This window comes from Callithrix jacchus, chromosome 12 (genome assembly GCF_049354715.1).
Source record: "Callithrix jacchus isolate 240 chromosome 12, calJac240_pri, whole genome shotgun sequence".
Taxonomy (NCBI): Eukaryota; Metazoa; Chordata; class Mammalia; order Primates; family Cebidae; genus Callithrix; species Callithrix jacchus.
Genome location: NC_133513.1, coordinates 67195012 through 67213255, shown reverse-complemented (window position 1 = coordinate 67213255; position 18244 = coordinate 67195012). Strand labels below are relative to the sequence as shown.

General features: G+C 39.4%; 1 protein-coding gene and 1 pseudogene across 17 annotated transcripts in view; one reads left to right on the top strand and one right to left on the bottom strand.

Annotated features, from left to right (window-relative positions):
* Nucleotides 1-18244, bottom strand: part of JMJD1C (jumonji domain containing 1C) — a 380550-nt gene that overhangs the window by 112716 nt on the left and 249590 nt on the right. For 2 of the 16 annotated variants that reach the window (XM_078345837.1, XM_078345832.1), the window contains one exon: nucleotides 16461-16581. The exons of the other annotated variants lie outside the window; for them this stretch is intronic. The gene's annotated coding sequence lies outside the window, so the exon portion shown is untranslated. The remainder of the gene's footprint in view (nucleotides 1-16460; nucleotides 16582-18244) is intronic. 16 annotated transcript variants of the gene reach the window in all.
* Nucleotides 11665-13239, top strand: LOC100895649 (protein C1orf43 pseudogene; annotated as a pseudogene). The gene has a single exon (XR_013524958.1). The product of XR_013524958.1 is annotated as a protein C1orf43 pseudogene (transcript).

Here is an 18244-nt window from a genome sequence, read left to right as displayed (position 1 = left end):
TCTGTCAAGAAAAAGTGATTTTTAGTACAGAAAATATAAACTATAGATTTAAAAAAATAACCTAAAGATTAAATGATATGTAGAAGATGCTTTTTGTTTCAAAAAATATAGTTTTCTTTATAAGTAACATAATTATATTTGAGAAAATTTGTAAAAGAAATGCATGAAAAAGATCCCATATGCTTATCCTTAGTGAACCCAGGTAATTAACTATTTAAATGCATTTTCAGTCCTTTTTTTCCCCTACGAGCATATCAACATTCAGGATACATGCAAAACTTAAGTTGCTCATTTTATTTAATAATCTTCTCATGTTCTTACACTGCCATCATTTTAAGAAACTACTTAATAAATAAGCATGAGTTTATTAAAGCATTAGTATTATTATTCATTCTCTTAATGTTGAATGCTTAAGTTGCTTTTAATTTTGTATTATAAACAGTACTATGAACATCTTCATGTTTTTATGTTGGGATTACAGGCATGAGCCACCTTGCCTAGTCGACTGTTTACCTCTTAGGGAGAAAAATGTAAATATAATTTTGCAGGAATGAGAAATAACATACTATTAAATCAACCCAACTGTAAATGCAATGCATGTACTAGAATGGTAATAATAATAAAAATCACAGGATAAAATGAAGTTAAGTGAAAATAAAATGTCTTCAGTCTTGAATGCTGTCAAGTTCACCATCCTCAAGGAATAGGGCATATAACATTATGTTTGTATATGACTGATTTCCTGGCCTTTTTTGGTCAAAAGCTAATAAAATGTATCTTCTAATTTTTCCTTCGTTTGCTTGTTTTTACTCTTAGAAACTTGAATAAGACATTTTCTTACTGTTTTTTTTTTTCATTTCCATATGGCAAACATCTGTTTCTTGTGCAGTATAAGTCAACAAGGCTCTACAATTATTTTCCCATTAACTCCTTGTTTGTTAAAAACTGATGATGTCAGCAACAATCTGGAAGCTGAATTTTTCAACGGACAAATGAGATTCACAATTTCCATTAAGTATATAATATGATACAGTAGCTATGTTTGCATATTTAAAAGATTAACACATTTAGGTGACAATGATCACCTATATGAAGTAATATTTAGACTCAAAATCTAGTAAGGTAATAAAGTAATCCAAATTTCCACCATATTTCTTTAAGTACTAGAAATTTATGCCAGTATTTTGACAGGAGTAAAATATCAAAGTACTGATATACAACATAGAAAAAGACGACATTGAAAGAGATAACTTTGTTTTCTTTCAATTACAAATTATGATTCATTTAAAATTAATTTCTTTCCCTTCTAGAATGCCATGGGATAAAACAAAGTTATATCCTTAAAAAGTACAGGGAAAACAAATACACTGATGTCCTCTCAGGTTAGTAACTACTAATAAAATTTTGATACACTTCTTCCTTATGAAGACCCTCCCCACTAAAGCTCTAGGTTTTCTTAATCCAGGTTTCATTGAAGAGTCCCAGATCTAACTGGGAAAGAAAAAAGTTAAGGCCCACTAATGATGCCCAATAGCCTTATGAGTTCATCCCTGTAGAGACAGGAAAATGTCATAGACTCTTCATGAACAATAAAGATTTATTCCAGAGTTGTAGTTTCCTACAAAGTTTCAAATAGTCTGTAAGTAGTCTGAGCAAATAAACTTCTTTGTAGGACTCACATGAATTTAGTAGTGTTTTATAGCTTTGGTAACAGTTGATTTTTCTTTGGGGATCTGAAAGCTTCCTGTATTAGCAACTTGACCACTTGCTTTCTGAGGTTGGTGTTTTGTTTTTTTTTTTGTCTTTTGAGACAGAGTCTCGCCCTGTCACCCAGGCTGGAGTGCAACTGTGCAATCTCAGCTCACTGCAGCCTCCGCCTCCTGGGTTCAAAGGATTCTCCTGCCTTAGCCTCCTGAGTAGCTGGGATTACAGGCACCTGCCACCATGCCTAGGTAATTTTTGTATTTTTAGTAGAGACAGAGGTTTCACCACGTTAGCCAGGCTGGTCTTGAACTCCGGACCTCATGATCTGCCCGCCTCAGCCTCCTAAAGTGCTAGGATTACAGGTGTGAGTCACTGCACCAGGTCTTTCTGAACTTCTAAACAGAACTAGTCTTCTTCATTTCAGGAATTCTCAGAATCATTCTTCCTGTTTCCTGTCACATTTAGGTTAAACAATATTTTAACTTTATGCTGTATTCTACTTGGCAATGGATAACATACTTAAAAAGTTACATAATTCAGTGTAAAAAACAAAATTATACTGAATTTTGTCATCAAAATATGCATGTTTCTCTACTCTGACAAGAAGAAAAGCAAAATGCTACATAGAGAAGTAATTGTTCATGAACTAGGTTTGTCAACAGAGCCAACTTAAAATGTCTGTGTACTTTTCTTTGCCAGGAAAAAGCTAATTTTCTTTTTTTTTCCTTTTTTTTTTGGAGACAGAGTCTTGCTCTGTCACCCAGGCTGCAGTGCAGTGGTGCAATCCTGGCTCACTGCAACTTCTTCCTCTGGGTTCAAGCTATTCTCATGCCTCAGCCTTCTGGGATTACAGGTGCATGTCACCATGCCTGGCTTATTTTTTGTATTTTTAGTAGAGATGGGGTTTCACCATGTTAGGCAGGCTGGTCTTTAACTTTTGACCTCAAGTGAACCGTATGCCTTGCCCTACCAAAGTGCTAGGATTACAGGTGTGAGCCACCCACACCTGGCCTGGAATTTTCTTTATCCTTCTCTTACAATGGTGAATTAGACTGAGTATTGCTATGGTTCGTTATGTTTATTACTGTCATTCATTCATAAAGAATCCGAATATAATTATTCCAGAGGTTGATGCTGAAGACTTAAGAGTGGCGTTAGCCAAGGCCTAGAACCCTTGGTTCTCATAGGGTAATCCTTGACAAGCAGAATCTGCAAAAACACCAATGAACTACAGTAATTATTAACTTTGTCCACAGATTCTTGTGAATAACATATAATGAAGCCAATTTTACTACAGGCTGATATGAGCAAGCATTAAGTCCTATGGCATATTTCTTTCTGGTAACAAAAACATCACTAAACTTCAAAATGAAGACTCAAAGTATTCAATATTTAATACTGAAGTAAATGTAAGTTATACATACATTTAAGAAAGATAAATAAAAACAAAGTAAGTATTTACCCAATTATTACAGTTCAGAAATTGTGAGTGGCCAGAACTTAATCCTAGAAGCTCACCGTTCACAAGGCCAGAACCAATCTCTCTCTCTCTCTCTCTCTCACACACACACACACACACACACACACACACACACACACAATGGGACAAATTAGACAAGTCAATTGAATTAGCTTGCACATCTTTGGGATTCTGGACGAAACCAGAGTATCCTGAGCAAACCCACGCAGACATGGAAATAAAGTGCAAATTCCTCTCGGACAGTGGAGTGCCACTGACATAACCAGTTTGTGACCAAACTGGAACTACAGTGTTAACAAAATGTCAAGTTATCTTGTAGGTATAATGGAGCCCAAAACTGCAAGCCATTGTAGCATGCACAATAGAAAAGGCTTTAATGCCTTAACAACACCTGGAACTAATAATTCCTCTCCTCAGAACCAAGAAGACTGGGACAGAAGCAGAACTTGAATTGAACTCTTTTGGAAGTTGACGGGTCAATTGGCCTAAAAGATCAAGGGCTAGAACTGGCCTCAACATAACTTACAAATGGCAAAATTTGAAGCCCTCCAATCAGATCCTGCTAATCCAATATTTCTTTCTTTTTCTTTTTTTTTTTTTTTTTTTTTTTGAGATGGAGTCTTGCTCTGTAGCCCAGGTTGGAGTGTAGTGGTGTAGTCTTGGCTCACTGCAACCTCCAACTCCCCGGTCCCCATTCAAGCAATTCTCCTACCACAGCCTCCCAAGTAGCTGGGATTACAGGCATGAGCCACCATGCCCAGCTAATTTTTGTATTTTTTAGTAGAGATGGGGTTTCACCATGTTGGCTAGTCTGGTCTTGAACTCCTGACCTAGTGATCCACCTGCCTCAGCCTCCCAAAGTGCTGGGATTACAGGCGTGAGCCACCGTACCCGGCCTAATCCAACATTTCTAAATCCTTTTCCTTTCCCTCTGAATCCATAAACTTGCCCCAGATCCCAAATCAGGAAGAGGATTTGAGTTTGACTCCTTCCTAGCCAGTTTTGCAATAAGCCTTTCTCTACTGGCTGGGCAGAGTGGCTCGAGTCTCTAATCCCGGCACTTTGGGAAGCAGAGGCAGGTGAACTGCGCCCAGGAGTTGAAGACCAGCCTGGGCAACATGGAGAGATCCTCATTTCTACAAAAAAATACGAAAATTAGCTGAGTGTGGTGGTGTGTACCTCTAGTCCAAGCTACTCAGGAGGCTGAGGTGGGAGAATCACCTGAGCCCAGAAGTTTGAGGTGGCAGTGAGCTATGATCACATCACTGCACTCCAAACTGGGCAACACCATGGGACCCTGTCTCATAAACAAGAAAACAAAAACACCCTTTCATTTCCCCAAAGCCAGTGCCATGGTTATTGGCTTCTGTGCACACTGGACAGCAAGCCCATTTGCTTGAGGGCAGCCTCAGCTAGGAATTTGTATTTTTTATAATCAATGAAATAACAAAATGACTTCATTCAAGGACCTGTTGTAATTAACAATGCATATTCCCTGCTCTAAACCAGATTTACTGAATCAGAAATTCTAGAAGTGGGGTCCAGCAATCTGTGTTTTAACAAATTCTTAGGTCATTCTGATACACTATCAAGTTTGAGAATCAGTGGCTTATAGTAACTGTTAAACATTCTGGAATCAAAGACCCTTTTGAGAATCTGATGAAAGCTGTAGCTACATGAGACACACACTATTTTGCTCCACAATTTCAGAAGTTTCAAGATCATCTGGAGAACATTCTAAGAATACAGATTTCTGAGCCTTACTCTGTAACTCTGTAACCTGAGGGTGGAGCCCAGGAATCCTTAGTTTTAAAAAGCTCTCTGGGTTAGTTCTGAGGTTCAATCCCCTTTAGGAACCATTGCTTCAACCATTGTGACCATGAATATAGTTAAGAACACAGGCCTAGAATGAATATATCTCAGAGCAGAGCACCTCAGTCCAGAACTTAAACATTCCCTTAACAGATCAGTTTCCTGGTCACTTTCCTTACTCAATATCCTACTTTCTCAGGAACACAGGACCTTTAAATAATTTACCAAGAGCTTACACTGGAAAGCTGCCCATTCTCAGCATGCAGCTCTTTGAACCACATAGAAGCCCTTTAAACTTTACCCAATTATACACACCAGGTTTTCAAATACAAAAAAACCTAGGGCCAGTAAGAGAATAAGCTCTTTGGTATTCTGCAGAAAGACATTTATTTAAAGGTATCCTGGATTTCTAAAAAAAATCAAGGAGCTAAATCAGCACCCTGGGAAAGTGGTAATGCTGCCTCCCCAGACTACATGGAAAGAGAATGTAAGTAAAAATAGTAAACAGCATAACCTCAAAGGTAGTTCATTCCTGATGCTTAAAAAAGATGAAGACTCAATCATTGTTGATCCCAACTTTCTATGCATACTAAGAGGAACAAAGAGAAAGTACCTCAAAAGATGACATGAGGAACCAGAAGTATAGTTAATCATTCAACAAAAAAAATTTCTCAGCCTTGGCAACATAGGTAGACCCCTTCTTTACCAAATAAATAAATAAATAAATAAATAAAATTAGCTGGGCATGGTGGTGCATGCCTGTGGTCCCATCTGCTTAGGAGGCTAAGATGGGAGGATTGCTTGGGCCCAGGAGTTAGAGGTTGTAGTGAATTGTGATCATGCCACTGCATTACAGCCTGGGTGACAGAGTAAGACCCTGTCTCAAAAACAAAACAAAAAATTTCAAGACTGATTTAAACTGCCTGTGAAGCAGCAAAATAAATTTAATGAGTCACAGGAATTAAGAAACGCTCAATGAGTTGTCATAAGATTGAGGCCCAAGGAGGTGAAGCCCTAAAATTATGCCATAGGCTTTTCTTTTCTTTTCTTTTCTTTTTTAATTTTTTATTGCATTTTAGGTTGTGGGGTACATGAGCAGAATGTGCAAGACAGCTGCGTAGGTACACACTCTTTTCTTTTTTTTTTGAGATGAGTCTCTCTGTTGCCAGGTTGGAGTACAGTGGTGTGATATCAGCTCACTGCAACCTCTACCTCCTGGGTTCAAGGGATTCTCCTGTCTCAGCCTCCTGAGTAACTGGGATTACAGGGCAGGCCACCACACCCAGCTAATTTTTGTATTTTTAGTAGAGACGGGGTTTCACCATGTTGGCCAGGCTGGTCTTGAACTCCTAATCTCAGGTGATCTGCCTGCCTCAGCCCCTCAAAGTTCTGTGATTACAGGTGTGAGCCACTGTGTTCCACAGGCTTTTCTATCACATATTATCAACTACAACAAATAGTTTTCATTTAATTGCTTCAGCTTTATTGAGGTATAATTGACAAAACTGTCTCAATTTAAAATGTACAATATGATGATCTGATATATCTATATACTGCTACATGATTAACCCACTCAAGTTAGTTAATGCCTCTGTCATATATCACTTAGTTTTTTGGGGGCAGGCTGAGAATACAAGTGTAAAATATAGTATTGTTAATTACTGTTACCATGCTGTACATTACATCCCAAGAACTTATTCCTCTTTTTTTGAGAGAGTCTCGCTCTGTTGCCTGGGCTGGAGTACAGTGGTGTGCCATCTCAGCTCACCACAACTTCTGTCTCCTGGTACAAGCGATTCTCCTGCCTCATCCTCCTGAGTAGACGGAACTACAGTGGCATGCCACCATGCCCAGCTAATTTTTGTATTTTTAGTAGAGACAGGGTTTTACTACATTGGCCAGGATGGTCTCGAAATCCTGACCTTGTGATCTGCCCACCTTGGCCTCCCAAAGTGCTGGGATTACAGGCATGAGCCACCATGCCGGGCCAAACTTACTCATCTTAAATGAAAGTTTGTACCCTTTGACCAACATCTACCCATTTCCCTCACCCCCCTGCAATGACCACCCTGCTTTGTTTCTATCGTAAGTTTGACATTTTTAGATTTCACGTGAGATTATATAGTATTTGCCTTTCTCTGTCAGGCTTATTTCTCTTAACACAATGCCTTAAGTATTTCGATTTTTTTTTTTTTTGAGAGTAAGGTTAGGTGTCCTATTTTGAGATCTAAAAAGTATATATAAGGGCAGCCATAGTGGCCTGTTATCTCACACCTGTTACGCATCACTTTGGGAGGCCAAGGTGGGTGGGTCACATGAGCCCAGGAGTCCGAGACCAGCCTGGGCAATACAGGGAGGCCTTGTCTCTAAAAAAATTAAAATGGTAGTCTAAGTGTGGTGGCACACACCTGTGGTCCCAGCTACTCTGGAGGCTGAGGTGGGAGAACTGCTTGAGCCCAGGAGATCAAGGCTGTAGTGAGCCATGATCATAACACTGTACTCCAACCAGACATACAGCAAGAAGGAAGGAGGGAGGAAGGGAAGTCAGGTCTTCAGTTTTAGTGAACCAAGCTCTCAAAGTATACAGAAAAAAACAACAAAGAAAGTATACAAAGAGTTATAACTTAAGGTGCTCATCTTTGGAATAATATATTCAATTTACTAGTTTTAAAAGATAATGTATAAAATTCAGGCTGGGCACAATGGCTCATGCCTATAATCCTGGCACTTTGGAAGGCCAAAGCAGGCGGGTCACTTGATACCAGGAATTTGAGACCAGTCTGGGCAACAAAGTGAGGCCTCGTCTCTACAAAAAATTTTTTAAAAATTAGCAGGGTGTGATGGCACATGCCTGTGATCCCAGCTAATCAGGAGGCTAAGGCAGGATAATTGCTTGTGCTCATGAGGTTGAGGCTGAAGTGAGCCATGATCATGCTACTGCACTCCTGGATGACAAAGTAATAACCTGTCTCCATAAATGAATGAAAGAATGAATAAATTATTAATTAAAAATGCTTTCCGTAGTAGTGAACCAAGCTCTCAAGGTACTTACAAGTTCATGGCCATTAATTAGTCATTTAGTTAACAAACACTTATAAAACACCTGTGATGTGCTAGTCAATGTGTTTGGGTGTTACATACCAGAAAGTAAAAATCATCAACATTTTGTTTTGCCCAACAACTATCTTGAATAACAAAAAAATTAACTTCTCTTGTACAATGAAATTTATCAAGAGTGAAAGTTAAATCTCCTAGTTAGGGTGTAAAATGCTACTATTTAAGTATGTTGTAATACATACTCCCAACCCTACCTCCACAGGCACATATTAGTATAATATGTGGTAAAACCAGCTTGTCAGCTTTTGATGCAAAAAAGGATTAGGAAGTTTTATTCATTAAACAAATATTCACTTAAATATTTAAAGTGTGTTAAACATTGTCTCAGAGATTTTAGGTGATGCAAAGATGAAGCTAAACAGGAACTCAGTAAGAGACAACACTGTTCTGTGGTATGAAAGTTAAAGCTGTTGTTCCAAGTATGTGAAGTACTAGTCTCAATATATTAAGATAATTTCAAATGAAAATTAAAGACATACCATTCAGAAAGACATAAACATTGGAAAATAAAGCCAACTGATCTGGATAGTAAAGGTCCATTTATAATCGTTATGTTATAAATGGCTAAAACACATAGAAATGTTTAGTTTAAAACCTTCATTATACTTTAATATACTGGAAAAATTTCATACATCTTATTCTAGAGCAGAAGATCTTATCCTGAGTTTTCCTAAAAAGCATTCAAGGGAAAAAAAGAAAATGCATTCAAGGAGTCTAAGAATACTCTGTAATTATTTGTAAACATTTATAAATATGTGTTCTTTTACCCCTGAAAAAAAAAGGTTAGATTTTTCATAGGAGTTCCTCAACCAAAAGATTTAGTTAATAGTCTCTGAAAAATAAACTATGGCAAATATCTGCAAGTTAAGAATTTTGGTTCAACGTTAGATTAGCTGCCGAGTAATGGGATGTCTTATAAAGCAGCAGTTTCTCAGAAAAAGCATTCATGCAGAGGATATTTACTTACATAGGACACTGTGGTTTGAGAGATTAGGGTAGCACTTTCAAAACTGTCAGGGCTTTGATTTAAAAAGATATTTGTTTAGAAATTTTATTTTATTTATTTATTTATTTTTGAGACGGAGTTTCGCTGTTGTTACCCAGGCTGGAGTCCAATGGCACGATCTCAGCTCACTAAGACCTCCGCCGGGTTCAAGCAATTCTCCTGCCTCAGCCTCCAGGGTAGCTGGGACTACAGGCACACACCACCATGTACAGCTAATTTTTGTATTTTTAGTAGAGACGGGGTTTCACCTTGTTGACCAGGATGGTCTCAACCTCTTGACCTCATGATCCACCCTCCTTTGGCCTTCCAAAGTGCTGGGATTATAGGCATGAGCCACCACGCCCGGCCAGAAATTTTAACTAATATTTGAAAACAAGTGTTCTGGCTTGGCTTGGTAGCTCAAGCCTGTAATCCTACCATTTTGGGAGGCAGAGGCAGGCAGATGACTTGAGGCCAGGAGTTTGAGACAAGCCTGGCCAACATAGTGAAACCCTATCTCTATTAAAAATACAAAATAACCAGGCATGGTGGCACATGCCTGTAATCCCAGCTACCTAGGAGGCAGAGACACGAGAATCATTTGAACCCAGGAGGCAGAGGTTTCAGTGAGCCAAGTCATGACACTGCACTCCAGCATAGGTGACAGAGCAACATTGTCTCAAACCCCCATACCCCCCCCAAAATAAATAAATTTAAAAAACTAAATGTTCCAATGAAAAGTAATAGTGGCTAAAATAATTGTTAAAGAAGAATTATTGGATATACCCAATTCTATTCTAGAGTACGAGGAAAACAAATGGGATATCGTAAGATATGGTTAGAAGAGACAGCAAGCAACCTGTCGATAATACCCATTATGGCTTCATATGTCCACTGCCAAAGAAACAAAAATGAAAGGCATGGCTGCTCAGCAACCCTCTGATGAGTTAAATTTGTGACCACACTTTTTCACTCCTGCAAAAGTAAGCACTGATTGATTTTAGGGCCCTTCTTTGAGCCCCTTCCTATATCCAACCATGGATCTTATAGTCATAGCATCAGCAGGGAAAACAATCACGTTATCGTCATCCCCTGGTATACATGGGGGATTGGTCAGTCACCTGTATATATTACCAAAATCCACGCACAAAGACGGTGAAACATAAACACGAGTGTTGCATCCTATAAATACTGTGTTTTCTTTTTTTTCTTTGAGGCAGAGTCTTGCTTCTTTGTCGCCCAGGCTGGAATGTAGTGGCATAATCATAGCTCATTGCAAACTCCGATCCTGGGCTCAAGGGATCCTCCCACCTCAGCTTCCTAAGCAGCTGGGACCACAGCCATGTACCACCATGCCTGACTTACTTTACTTTACTTTTACTTTTTACTTTACTTTTCTTTACTTGTTTATTTATTTTTGGAGACAGTCTCTCTCTGTCACCCAGGCTGGAGTGCAGTGGTGCGATCTCAGCTCACTGCAACCTCCGCCTCCCATGTTCAAGTGATTCTCCTGCCTCAGTCTCCTAAGTAGCTGAGACCACAGGCATGCACCACTACACCTGGCTAATTTTTGTATTTTTGGTAGAGATGGGGTTTCACCACGTTGGCCAGGGTGGTCTCAAACTCCTGACCTCAAGTGATCCACCCATTTTGGCCTCCCAAAGTGCTGGGATTATAGGTGTAAGCCACCACACCCAGACTGATTATTAAATTTTTTGTAGAGACAGGTTCTCACTTTGCTGCCCAGGCTAATACTGAATTTTCTATCCATGTTTTGTTGCAGATGTGGAACCCACAGACACAGAGGGCCAACTGTATGTACTTAAAAAACACCCCTCTGAGTGGATCTATGTAGTTCAAATCTGTATTGTTTAAGAGTCAACTGCAGTTGGAATTATATACTATGTAGCCTTTTCAGATTGGCTTCTCTGATCTAGTACAATGCATAAGTTTTCTCCTTTGTCTTTTCATAGCTTGATAGTACATTCATTTTTAGGAATGAGTAATATTTCAACGTCTGAATGTACCACAGCTTCTTTATTCACATGCTGAAGGACATCTTGGATGCTTCCAAGTCTTAGCAATTATGAATAAAGCTGCCATATAAAATCCATGTTCAGGTTTTGGGGTGGACGTGTTTTCAACTCATTTGGGTAAATATCAAAGAATAACGGCTGTATCTTCTGGTAGGAACATGTTTAGTTTGTGATGAAACTGTCCACTCTCCTCCAAAGTGGTTGTATAATTTTGCATTCTCACCAGCAAAGAATGAGAGTTCCTGTTGCTCCACATCTTTGTCAACATTTATACATCTTAGTCAACATTTAATGTTGTTGGTGTTTTCCATTTTGGCCATTCTAGTAGATATCTAGTGGCATCTCATTGTTTTAATTTGCAATTTGTTAATGACATATGATGCACAGTTTCTTTTCATGTGTTTATTTGTGATCTGTATACCTTCCCTGGTAAAGTGTTGTCTGTTCAGGTCTAGTGCCCATTTTTATGTCAGGTTGTTCACGTTTTTAATGTTGAGTTTTAAGAATCTGTTTATTTCGATTTTCAGGCCGAGTCTGGCTTGGCGTTCCCTCGTAAGGAAATGGCCGGGGAGCTCCAGGGGACCCAGGTGCCGTCGCTTCGGCGGAGCCTGGGCTGACCAGCCAGGACAGTGGGGTAAACCCGATCTGCGCGAGGTGTTTGTACTGCTATTTATTTTTGTGAAGAGGCAAATCATGCGCTTTGCAATGAAATCTCGAAGGGGACCTTATGTCCCTGTGGGACACAATGCCCCCAAGGACTTGAAAGAGGAGATTGATATTCAACTATCCAGGGTTCAGGATATCCAGTATGAACCCCAGCTCCTTGCAGATGATGATGCTAGACTACTACAGCTGGAAACCCAGGGAAATCAAAGTTGCTACAACTATCTGTATAGGATGAAAGCTCTGGATGCCATGCGTGCCTCTGAGATCCCATTTCATTCTGAAGGCCGGCATCCCCGTTCCTTAATGGGCAAGAATTTCCGCTCCTACCTGCTAGATCTACGAAACACTAGTACCCCTTTCAAGGGTGTACGCAAAGCCCTCATTGATACCCTGTTGGATGGCTATGAAACAGCCCGCTATGGGACAAGGGTCTTTGGCCTGAATGAGTACCTACGCTATCAAGAGGCCCTGAGTGAACTGGCCACTGTGGTCAAAGCACGGATTGGGAGCTCTCAGCGACACCACCAGTCAGCAGCCAAAGACCTAACTCAGTCCCCCGAAGTCTCCCCAACAACCATCCAAGTGACATACCTCCCCTCCAGTCAGAAGAGTAAATGTGCCAAGCACTTCCTTGAATTGAAGAGCTTTAAGGACAACTATAACACATTGGAGAGTACTCTGTGATGGAGCTGAAGGACCTTTGCCCCAGGTTAAGCCAGTCAGTTGCAATGTGCAAGACAGACTGCTTGCCAGGCTGCCCTCGCGACATCTGGCTCAGCGGCCCCAGACGGTATCCATTGAAGTTCTGTTGTATCCAGAGTTCTTAGAGCTTCTGCCTAAAGGGTAATTCCCTAACCCCTCCTTAACGGGCATTTTTAGAACATTGGCTAAGACTATTTTCCCCCAGTAGCACTTTCTTCTGCATTTGCATTCAGGTGTTATTCTTAATGTTTCTGTCAAAGCTTCTTAAAAATCTTCACTTGGTTTCAGCCATAGTTCGCCTACCTTGTTCCAGGCTTATTTAATTCCAAAGGTGAGAGTTGGAGTAAGATGTCTTCCATATCTATACCTTTGTGCACAGTTGAATGGGAATTGTTTGGGTTTAGGGCATCTCAGAGTTGATTGATGGAAAAGGCAGACAGGAACTGGTAGGAGGGTCAAGTGGGGAAGTTGGTGGTATGTGGAACAACTGACCCTTGTGCTCCACTTAAACCAGATCTGTTGCAGCTTTCCTGACATGCAAGGATCTATCTACTTTCATTCCACAGTCACGAATAAACTGAATCAAACGGAATGTTCTGGCACCTGACATAATCTGCCAGGCTATAAGACAATAGGAAAGAATGATTTCCCCTAACAAGCCAATGCACTGGTCTGACTTTATAAATTATTTAATAAAATGAACTATTATAAAATAAAACATGAAAAAAAAAAAAAAAGAATCTGTTTATTTCAAGGCTAAGTACAGTGGCTCATACCAGAAATCCCAGCACTTTGGGAAGCCAACAGGGGTGGATCACTTGAGGCCAGGAGTTTCAGACCAGCCTGGCCAACATGGCAAAATCACATCTCTACTTAAAATACAAAAATCAGCCAGATGTAGGGCACACTGCCTATAATCCCAGCTATGTGAGAGGCTGAGGCAAGAATCACTTGAACCCAGGAGGCAGAGGTTGCAGTGAGCCAAGATCTCACACTAGTGTACTCCAGCCCGGGTGATAAAGTGAGACTCTGCCTTTAAAAAAAAAAAAAAACTGCTTATTTTAATAGTCGTTTTTTAAATCTGACATGTCTTTTGCAAAGATTTTCTTCAAGCTTGCTTTCTCATTCTTTCAATATCCTTAGTTCTTGCTATATATTTTAAATTGATTTAATAATTCTATAATCCCAGTATTCTTTTTTTTTGAAATGGGGTTTGCTCTTGTTGCCCAGGCTGGAGTGTAATGGCATGATCTTGGCTCACTGCAACCTCTGCCTCCTGGTTTCAAGCGATTCTGCTGCTTTAGCCTCCCGCGTAGCTGGGATTACAGGGATGCACCACTGCATCCAGCTAAATTTTTTTTAAGTAGAGACGGGGTTTCACCATGTTGGTCAGGCTGGTCTTCAACTCCTGACCTCAGGTGATCCAACCGCCTCAGCCTCCCAAAGTGCTGGGATTACAGGCATGAGCCACGGTACCCAGCTAGAATCCCAGTATTTTAATATGGGTTATGGGTGAATCATCTGAGGTCAGGAGTTCTGGACCAGCCTGGCCAACATGATGAAACCCATCTCTACAAAAAATACAAAGATTAGCCAGGTGTGGTGGTGCTTGCTTGTAATCCCAGCTACTTGGGAGGCTGAGGCAGGAGAATCACTTGAACTCAGGAGGCTGTGGTTGCAGTGAGACAAGATCACGCCACTGCACTCTAGCCTGGGTGACAGAGTGAGACTTTGTCTCCAAAAAAAAAAAATTGCCTACAACCAACCTAGCCAGGTATTTTCCCCAGGATGATCAAACATTCCAATTTCCATTACCAGAGATAATCACTTCTATTATCGTTATTCTAGAATCAGTCTCAAAGAATAAATGACTTCCTCAACCTTTTCTTGGCTTGGTGGTCTCAATGCCACCAAAACCTTAACTGAAATAAAGCATGACCACTCCATTTTATATTCATCCTTCTAGCCATCAAATGAACCAACAAATACCTAGAGATAAGTAGTGTGCAGAACCAAACAAACCCCTCTGCTATCAGTGGGGTGGATAAAGAATGTATCACTACCTTCCTGGCCATGTTCTGACAATGAGGCCTCTCCTATTTCTTCTACTTACCACTTACATTCATTGCTACCACTCTCTCAGGTACATCAAGTAAGATAGAAATACGTAATATTTGTTTTTCCTTCATCAAAAATACACAATCAACACACTCACTGTCATAAAATAGGGCCTCAAGATAATATCTTCACGTCATCCTACTTTTATAATCACCCCATGATCTAGCTTTCTAATTCTGCATTCCTTTGAAACTCCTCTCTCAAAGTAATGGCCCACCTATTGCTAAAATTTAGTCCTCCACCCTCCTTAAGACAGAGGCATTCACATTAATGATAGCCAACGTTATAAAACACTTACTCGTCCTTTGACTTTGAAAATACCATATTCTGGTGCTTTCCCTTCTATTTCTCTAATAATTTTTTAATCTTCCCAACTGGCTCCACTTCTTCACAATCCTTAAAAGTGGCTGTGGCTCAAGATTAAGCCAATCACTTTGAAGTCTAACTGATCATCTCATGGCGTTAAATAGTATCTGTCACATCTAGGTCCTTTTTCTGACCTTTCTCATGTACTAATTCAGTTATTTTGATTTCTTAATTGGCCTTCTGGCATTTAATCTGACTCTTCCAACTGATCCTAAAAGACAAATTTAACTAAATCATTCCCTAATTCAAAGCACTTTATTATTACATTTTGAAAGATATCCTAATCATCTTCACCTTGCAGATGAACTCTTCAGCAACTCAACCCCTTCCTTTTTCCAGATTCATATTTCACTATGGTCACTTTTGTAATTATGCATATCTCACATCCTTGAATGTCTTCTGTTCTTTCATATTTATTCTCCTCTGATTTAGCTTAAGATGTTTTCCTTTTTCTGTTACAATTCAATTTTATTTTTTTTTTGAGATGGAGTCTCGCTCTGTTGCCAGGCTGGAGTGCAGTGGCACGATCTTGGTTCAATGAAACGTCTGCCTCCTGGGTTCAAGCACTTCTCCTGCCTCAGCCTCCCAAGTAGCTGGGACTACAGGCACGTGTCACAATGCCCAGCTAATTTATATATTTTTAGTAGGGATTTCACCATACTGGCCAGAATGGTCTCAATCTCCTGACTTCGATCCACCTGCCTTGGCCTCCCAAAGTGCTGGGATTACTGGCACGAGCCACTATGCTCGGCTCAATCTTTCCAAGGCCTAGTTGAAACACAGCTTTGTATATGAATTTCTGTATCTCACCACTGAAAATTAATCCTTTTCTGTTTTATATACCCACTGCTGTTTGTTTGGACTTGTACTACAACTCAGTAAAAATAGTTTTAACTTATTATTTATGCATTTATCTGTCCCCAAATAACTTTGAGCTCTAGGAAGACATAGATTTCTTCAACTTTGTTTTTGTATTTTCCATAGTATCTAAAATCAAAGCCTATCATTAAATATTTCTAAAGAAGTTCTAAAATTGAGGGTCATTAGAGAAAACACCTTCCATCAGCTCCTAGGAAACTAATTTTAAAAGGCAGTATTGAAAATGTAGAACTAAATTGTTGCAGCCAGTCCACAGTATTTTATGAGGAAATTATGTAAGAAGTGCCACAACCATCTTAGGTCATCAAATTTAAAAACATGAATTTACCATTAAAGATTCTTTCTGAAGTAGTTTTAAAAAAACTTAGCATTTAGGTTTCGTGTTTTGTTTTGTTTTGTTTTGTTTTGTTTTTAGTATATTCTCTGTGTCATTTGGGCTACAGTACAGTGGCTCAATCATGGCTCACTGCCTCACTGCAGCCTTTTCCTGAGCTCAAGTGATCCGCCCACCTTAGCCTCCCTGAATATACTGGAATACAGACATGTGCCATTGTGCCCAGATAATTTTTTATTTTTTGTAGAGACAGGGTCTTACCCAGGTTGGTCCTGAACTACTGGCTTGAGGTGATACTCCTGCCTCAGCCTCCCAAAGTCACAGGTAGGAGCCGCCACACCTGGCCTGCATTTAGAATTCTGACAGCAACCAAAAATATTAGCTGCAAATGTTAAAAAATTACAATTACTGTTTTAAGCCTATGAGTTCTGCCTTCATTGGCTGCTTTGTTGCTATGATTCTAGTTGCTATGATTCTACATAGGCTCACCAGAGAACCTGTTGATCAAGTAAGAGGTCTCTCTCAAGAAGTATTAACTAGATTTTGAATTGTTTTATAAGCAAGTTTCCTTTCAAAAAGAAAAAGGTAAAATTTACTTCCAAATTATCAGAGACAATTTTTTTTTAACATTTTAGTCAAGAAAAATTTGGTAGGTACAATTAATTCTTGTTATTCATCCTAGTTATGTTGTATAATGTCAATTCAAACTTTGAATTAGTAAATACTGAGTTACCGCTCTTAAGGGAAATGTAAGGTAGGCGCCGATGAGCCTCTGGTCACTTTTTTTGTTAACCGTATTTATCCATAAACATGTTTTATGTGTGATTTCTGTTTAAACACACCAAATATATTATCTTTTTTTTTTGAGACGGAGTTTTACTCTTGTTGCCCAGACTGGTGTGCAATGGTGAGATCTTGGATCACTGCAACCTCCACCTGTCAGGTTCAAGCAATTCTCCTTCCTCAGCCTCCCAATTAGCTGGGATTACAGGCGCTCGCCACCATGCCTGGTTAATTTTTTGTATTTTTAGTAGAGAGAGGGTTTCACCATGTTGGCCAGGCTGGTCTGGAATCCCTGACCGGAGTTAATCCACCCACCTTAGCCTCCCAACGTACTGGGATTAAACGCATAAGCCACCATGCCCAGACATATCGTTGATTCAGTAATACTGAGATCATGGACAACAGCACTATTAACTGATGCCTAAATAAAACTTATCTAACACAGGTATTTTCAACAAAAGGCTTATCATCACAGCCTTCTTGCAGTTAAAAAACATTAGGCAGTACTCGGCACTACGTTTAGGGAGCATTTTAAACAGCAAAATCACTAACCTAAACGAGAAAAACAAAAATACAAAAAACACGACATTAAATAGATCATTAAAAGGACACTTGTTTGCAGTATGAGATCTGAAACAAGAAGGCAGAACATCACCTGTTCCATTTCAGTTGGAAATGTGTGTATGGGTGACTCAAATTTTTCTCCTCTGCATAAGTCTATGAATGGCCAAGAAAGTGCCATTTTGGGTTACAAATAATTTTTAGTGAGCAGGCAGATTTGCAATTACAGAATCTGCACCATAATGAGGATCAGCTATATTTTCTACATGCTAGTAAGACTAGTTATCTAGCGGTAAAAGATAAAACAGTCTCTCCTGTTTGACAGTATGAAGTTTTTTAAAAAGAAAAGCAGGTGGAAGAGGGCAATTTTTTAAATTTAAAGCCAACATCTCTATTTTACTCGCAAGTTCCCATTTTAAGATTTTCATAAATCAGATTATACATTTCTTCGAAGTACCTGTTACTACATAATTATTCCCTTCGTGAACCATATGTGTTTATTTCACTACTTAGATTGAGAGTTTCTCAAAACTAGGAACCAGTCATTTCCTTTGTCATCGTTTCTCATCATCATCCCCAGGATCCTGAAAAGCATATGCAGTTACTAGTGTTGACAGTGAAGTGTTTATTTAAAAACATTACCAGGGCTCATAAACCAGAAAAAGTATAGAAAAAAAGAGAAAGAGTTTTGTTGTTGGAAA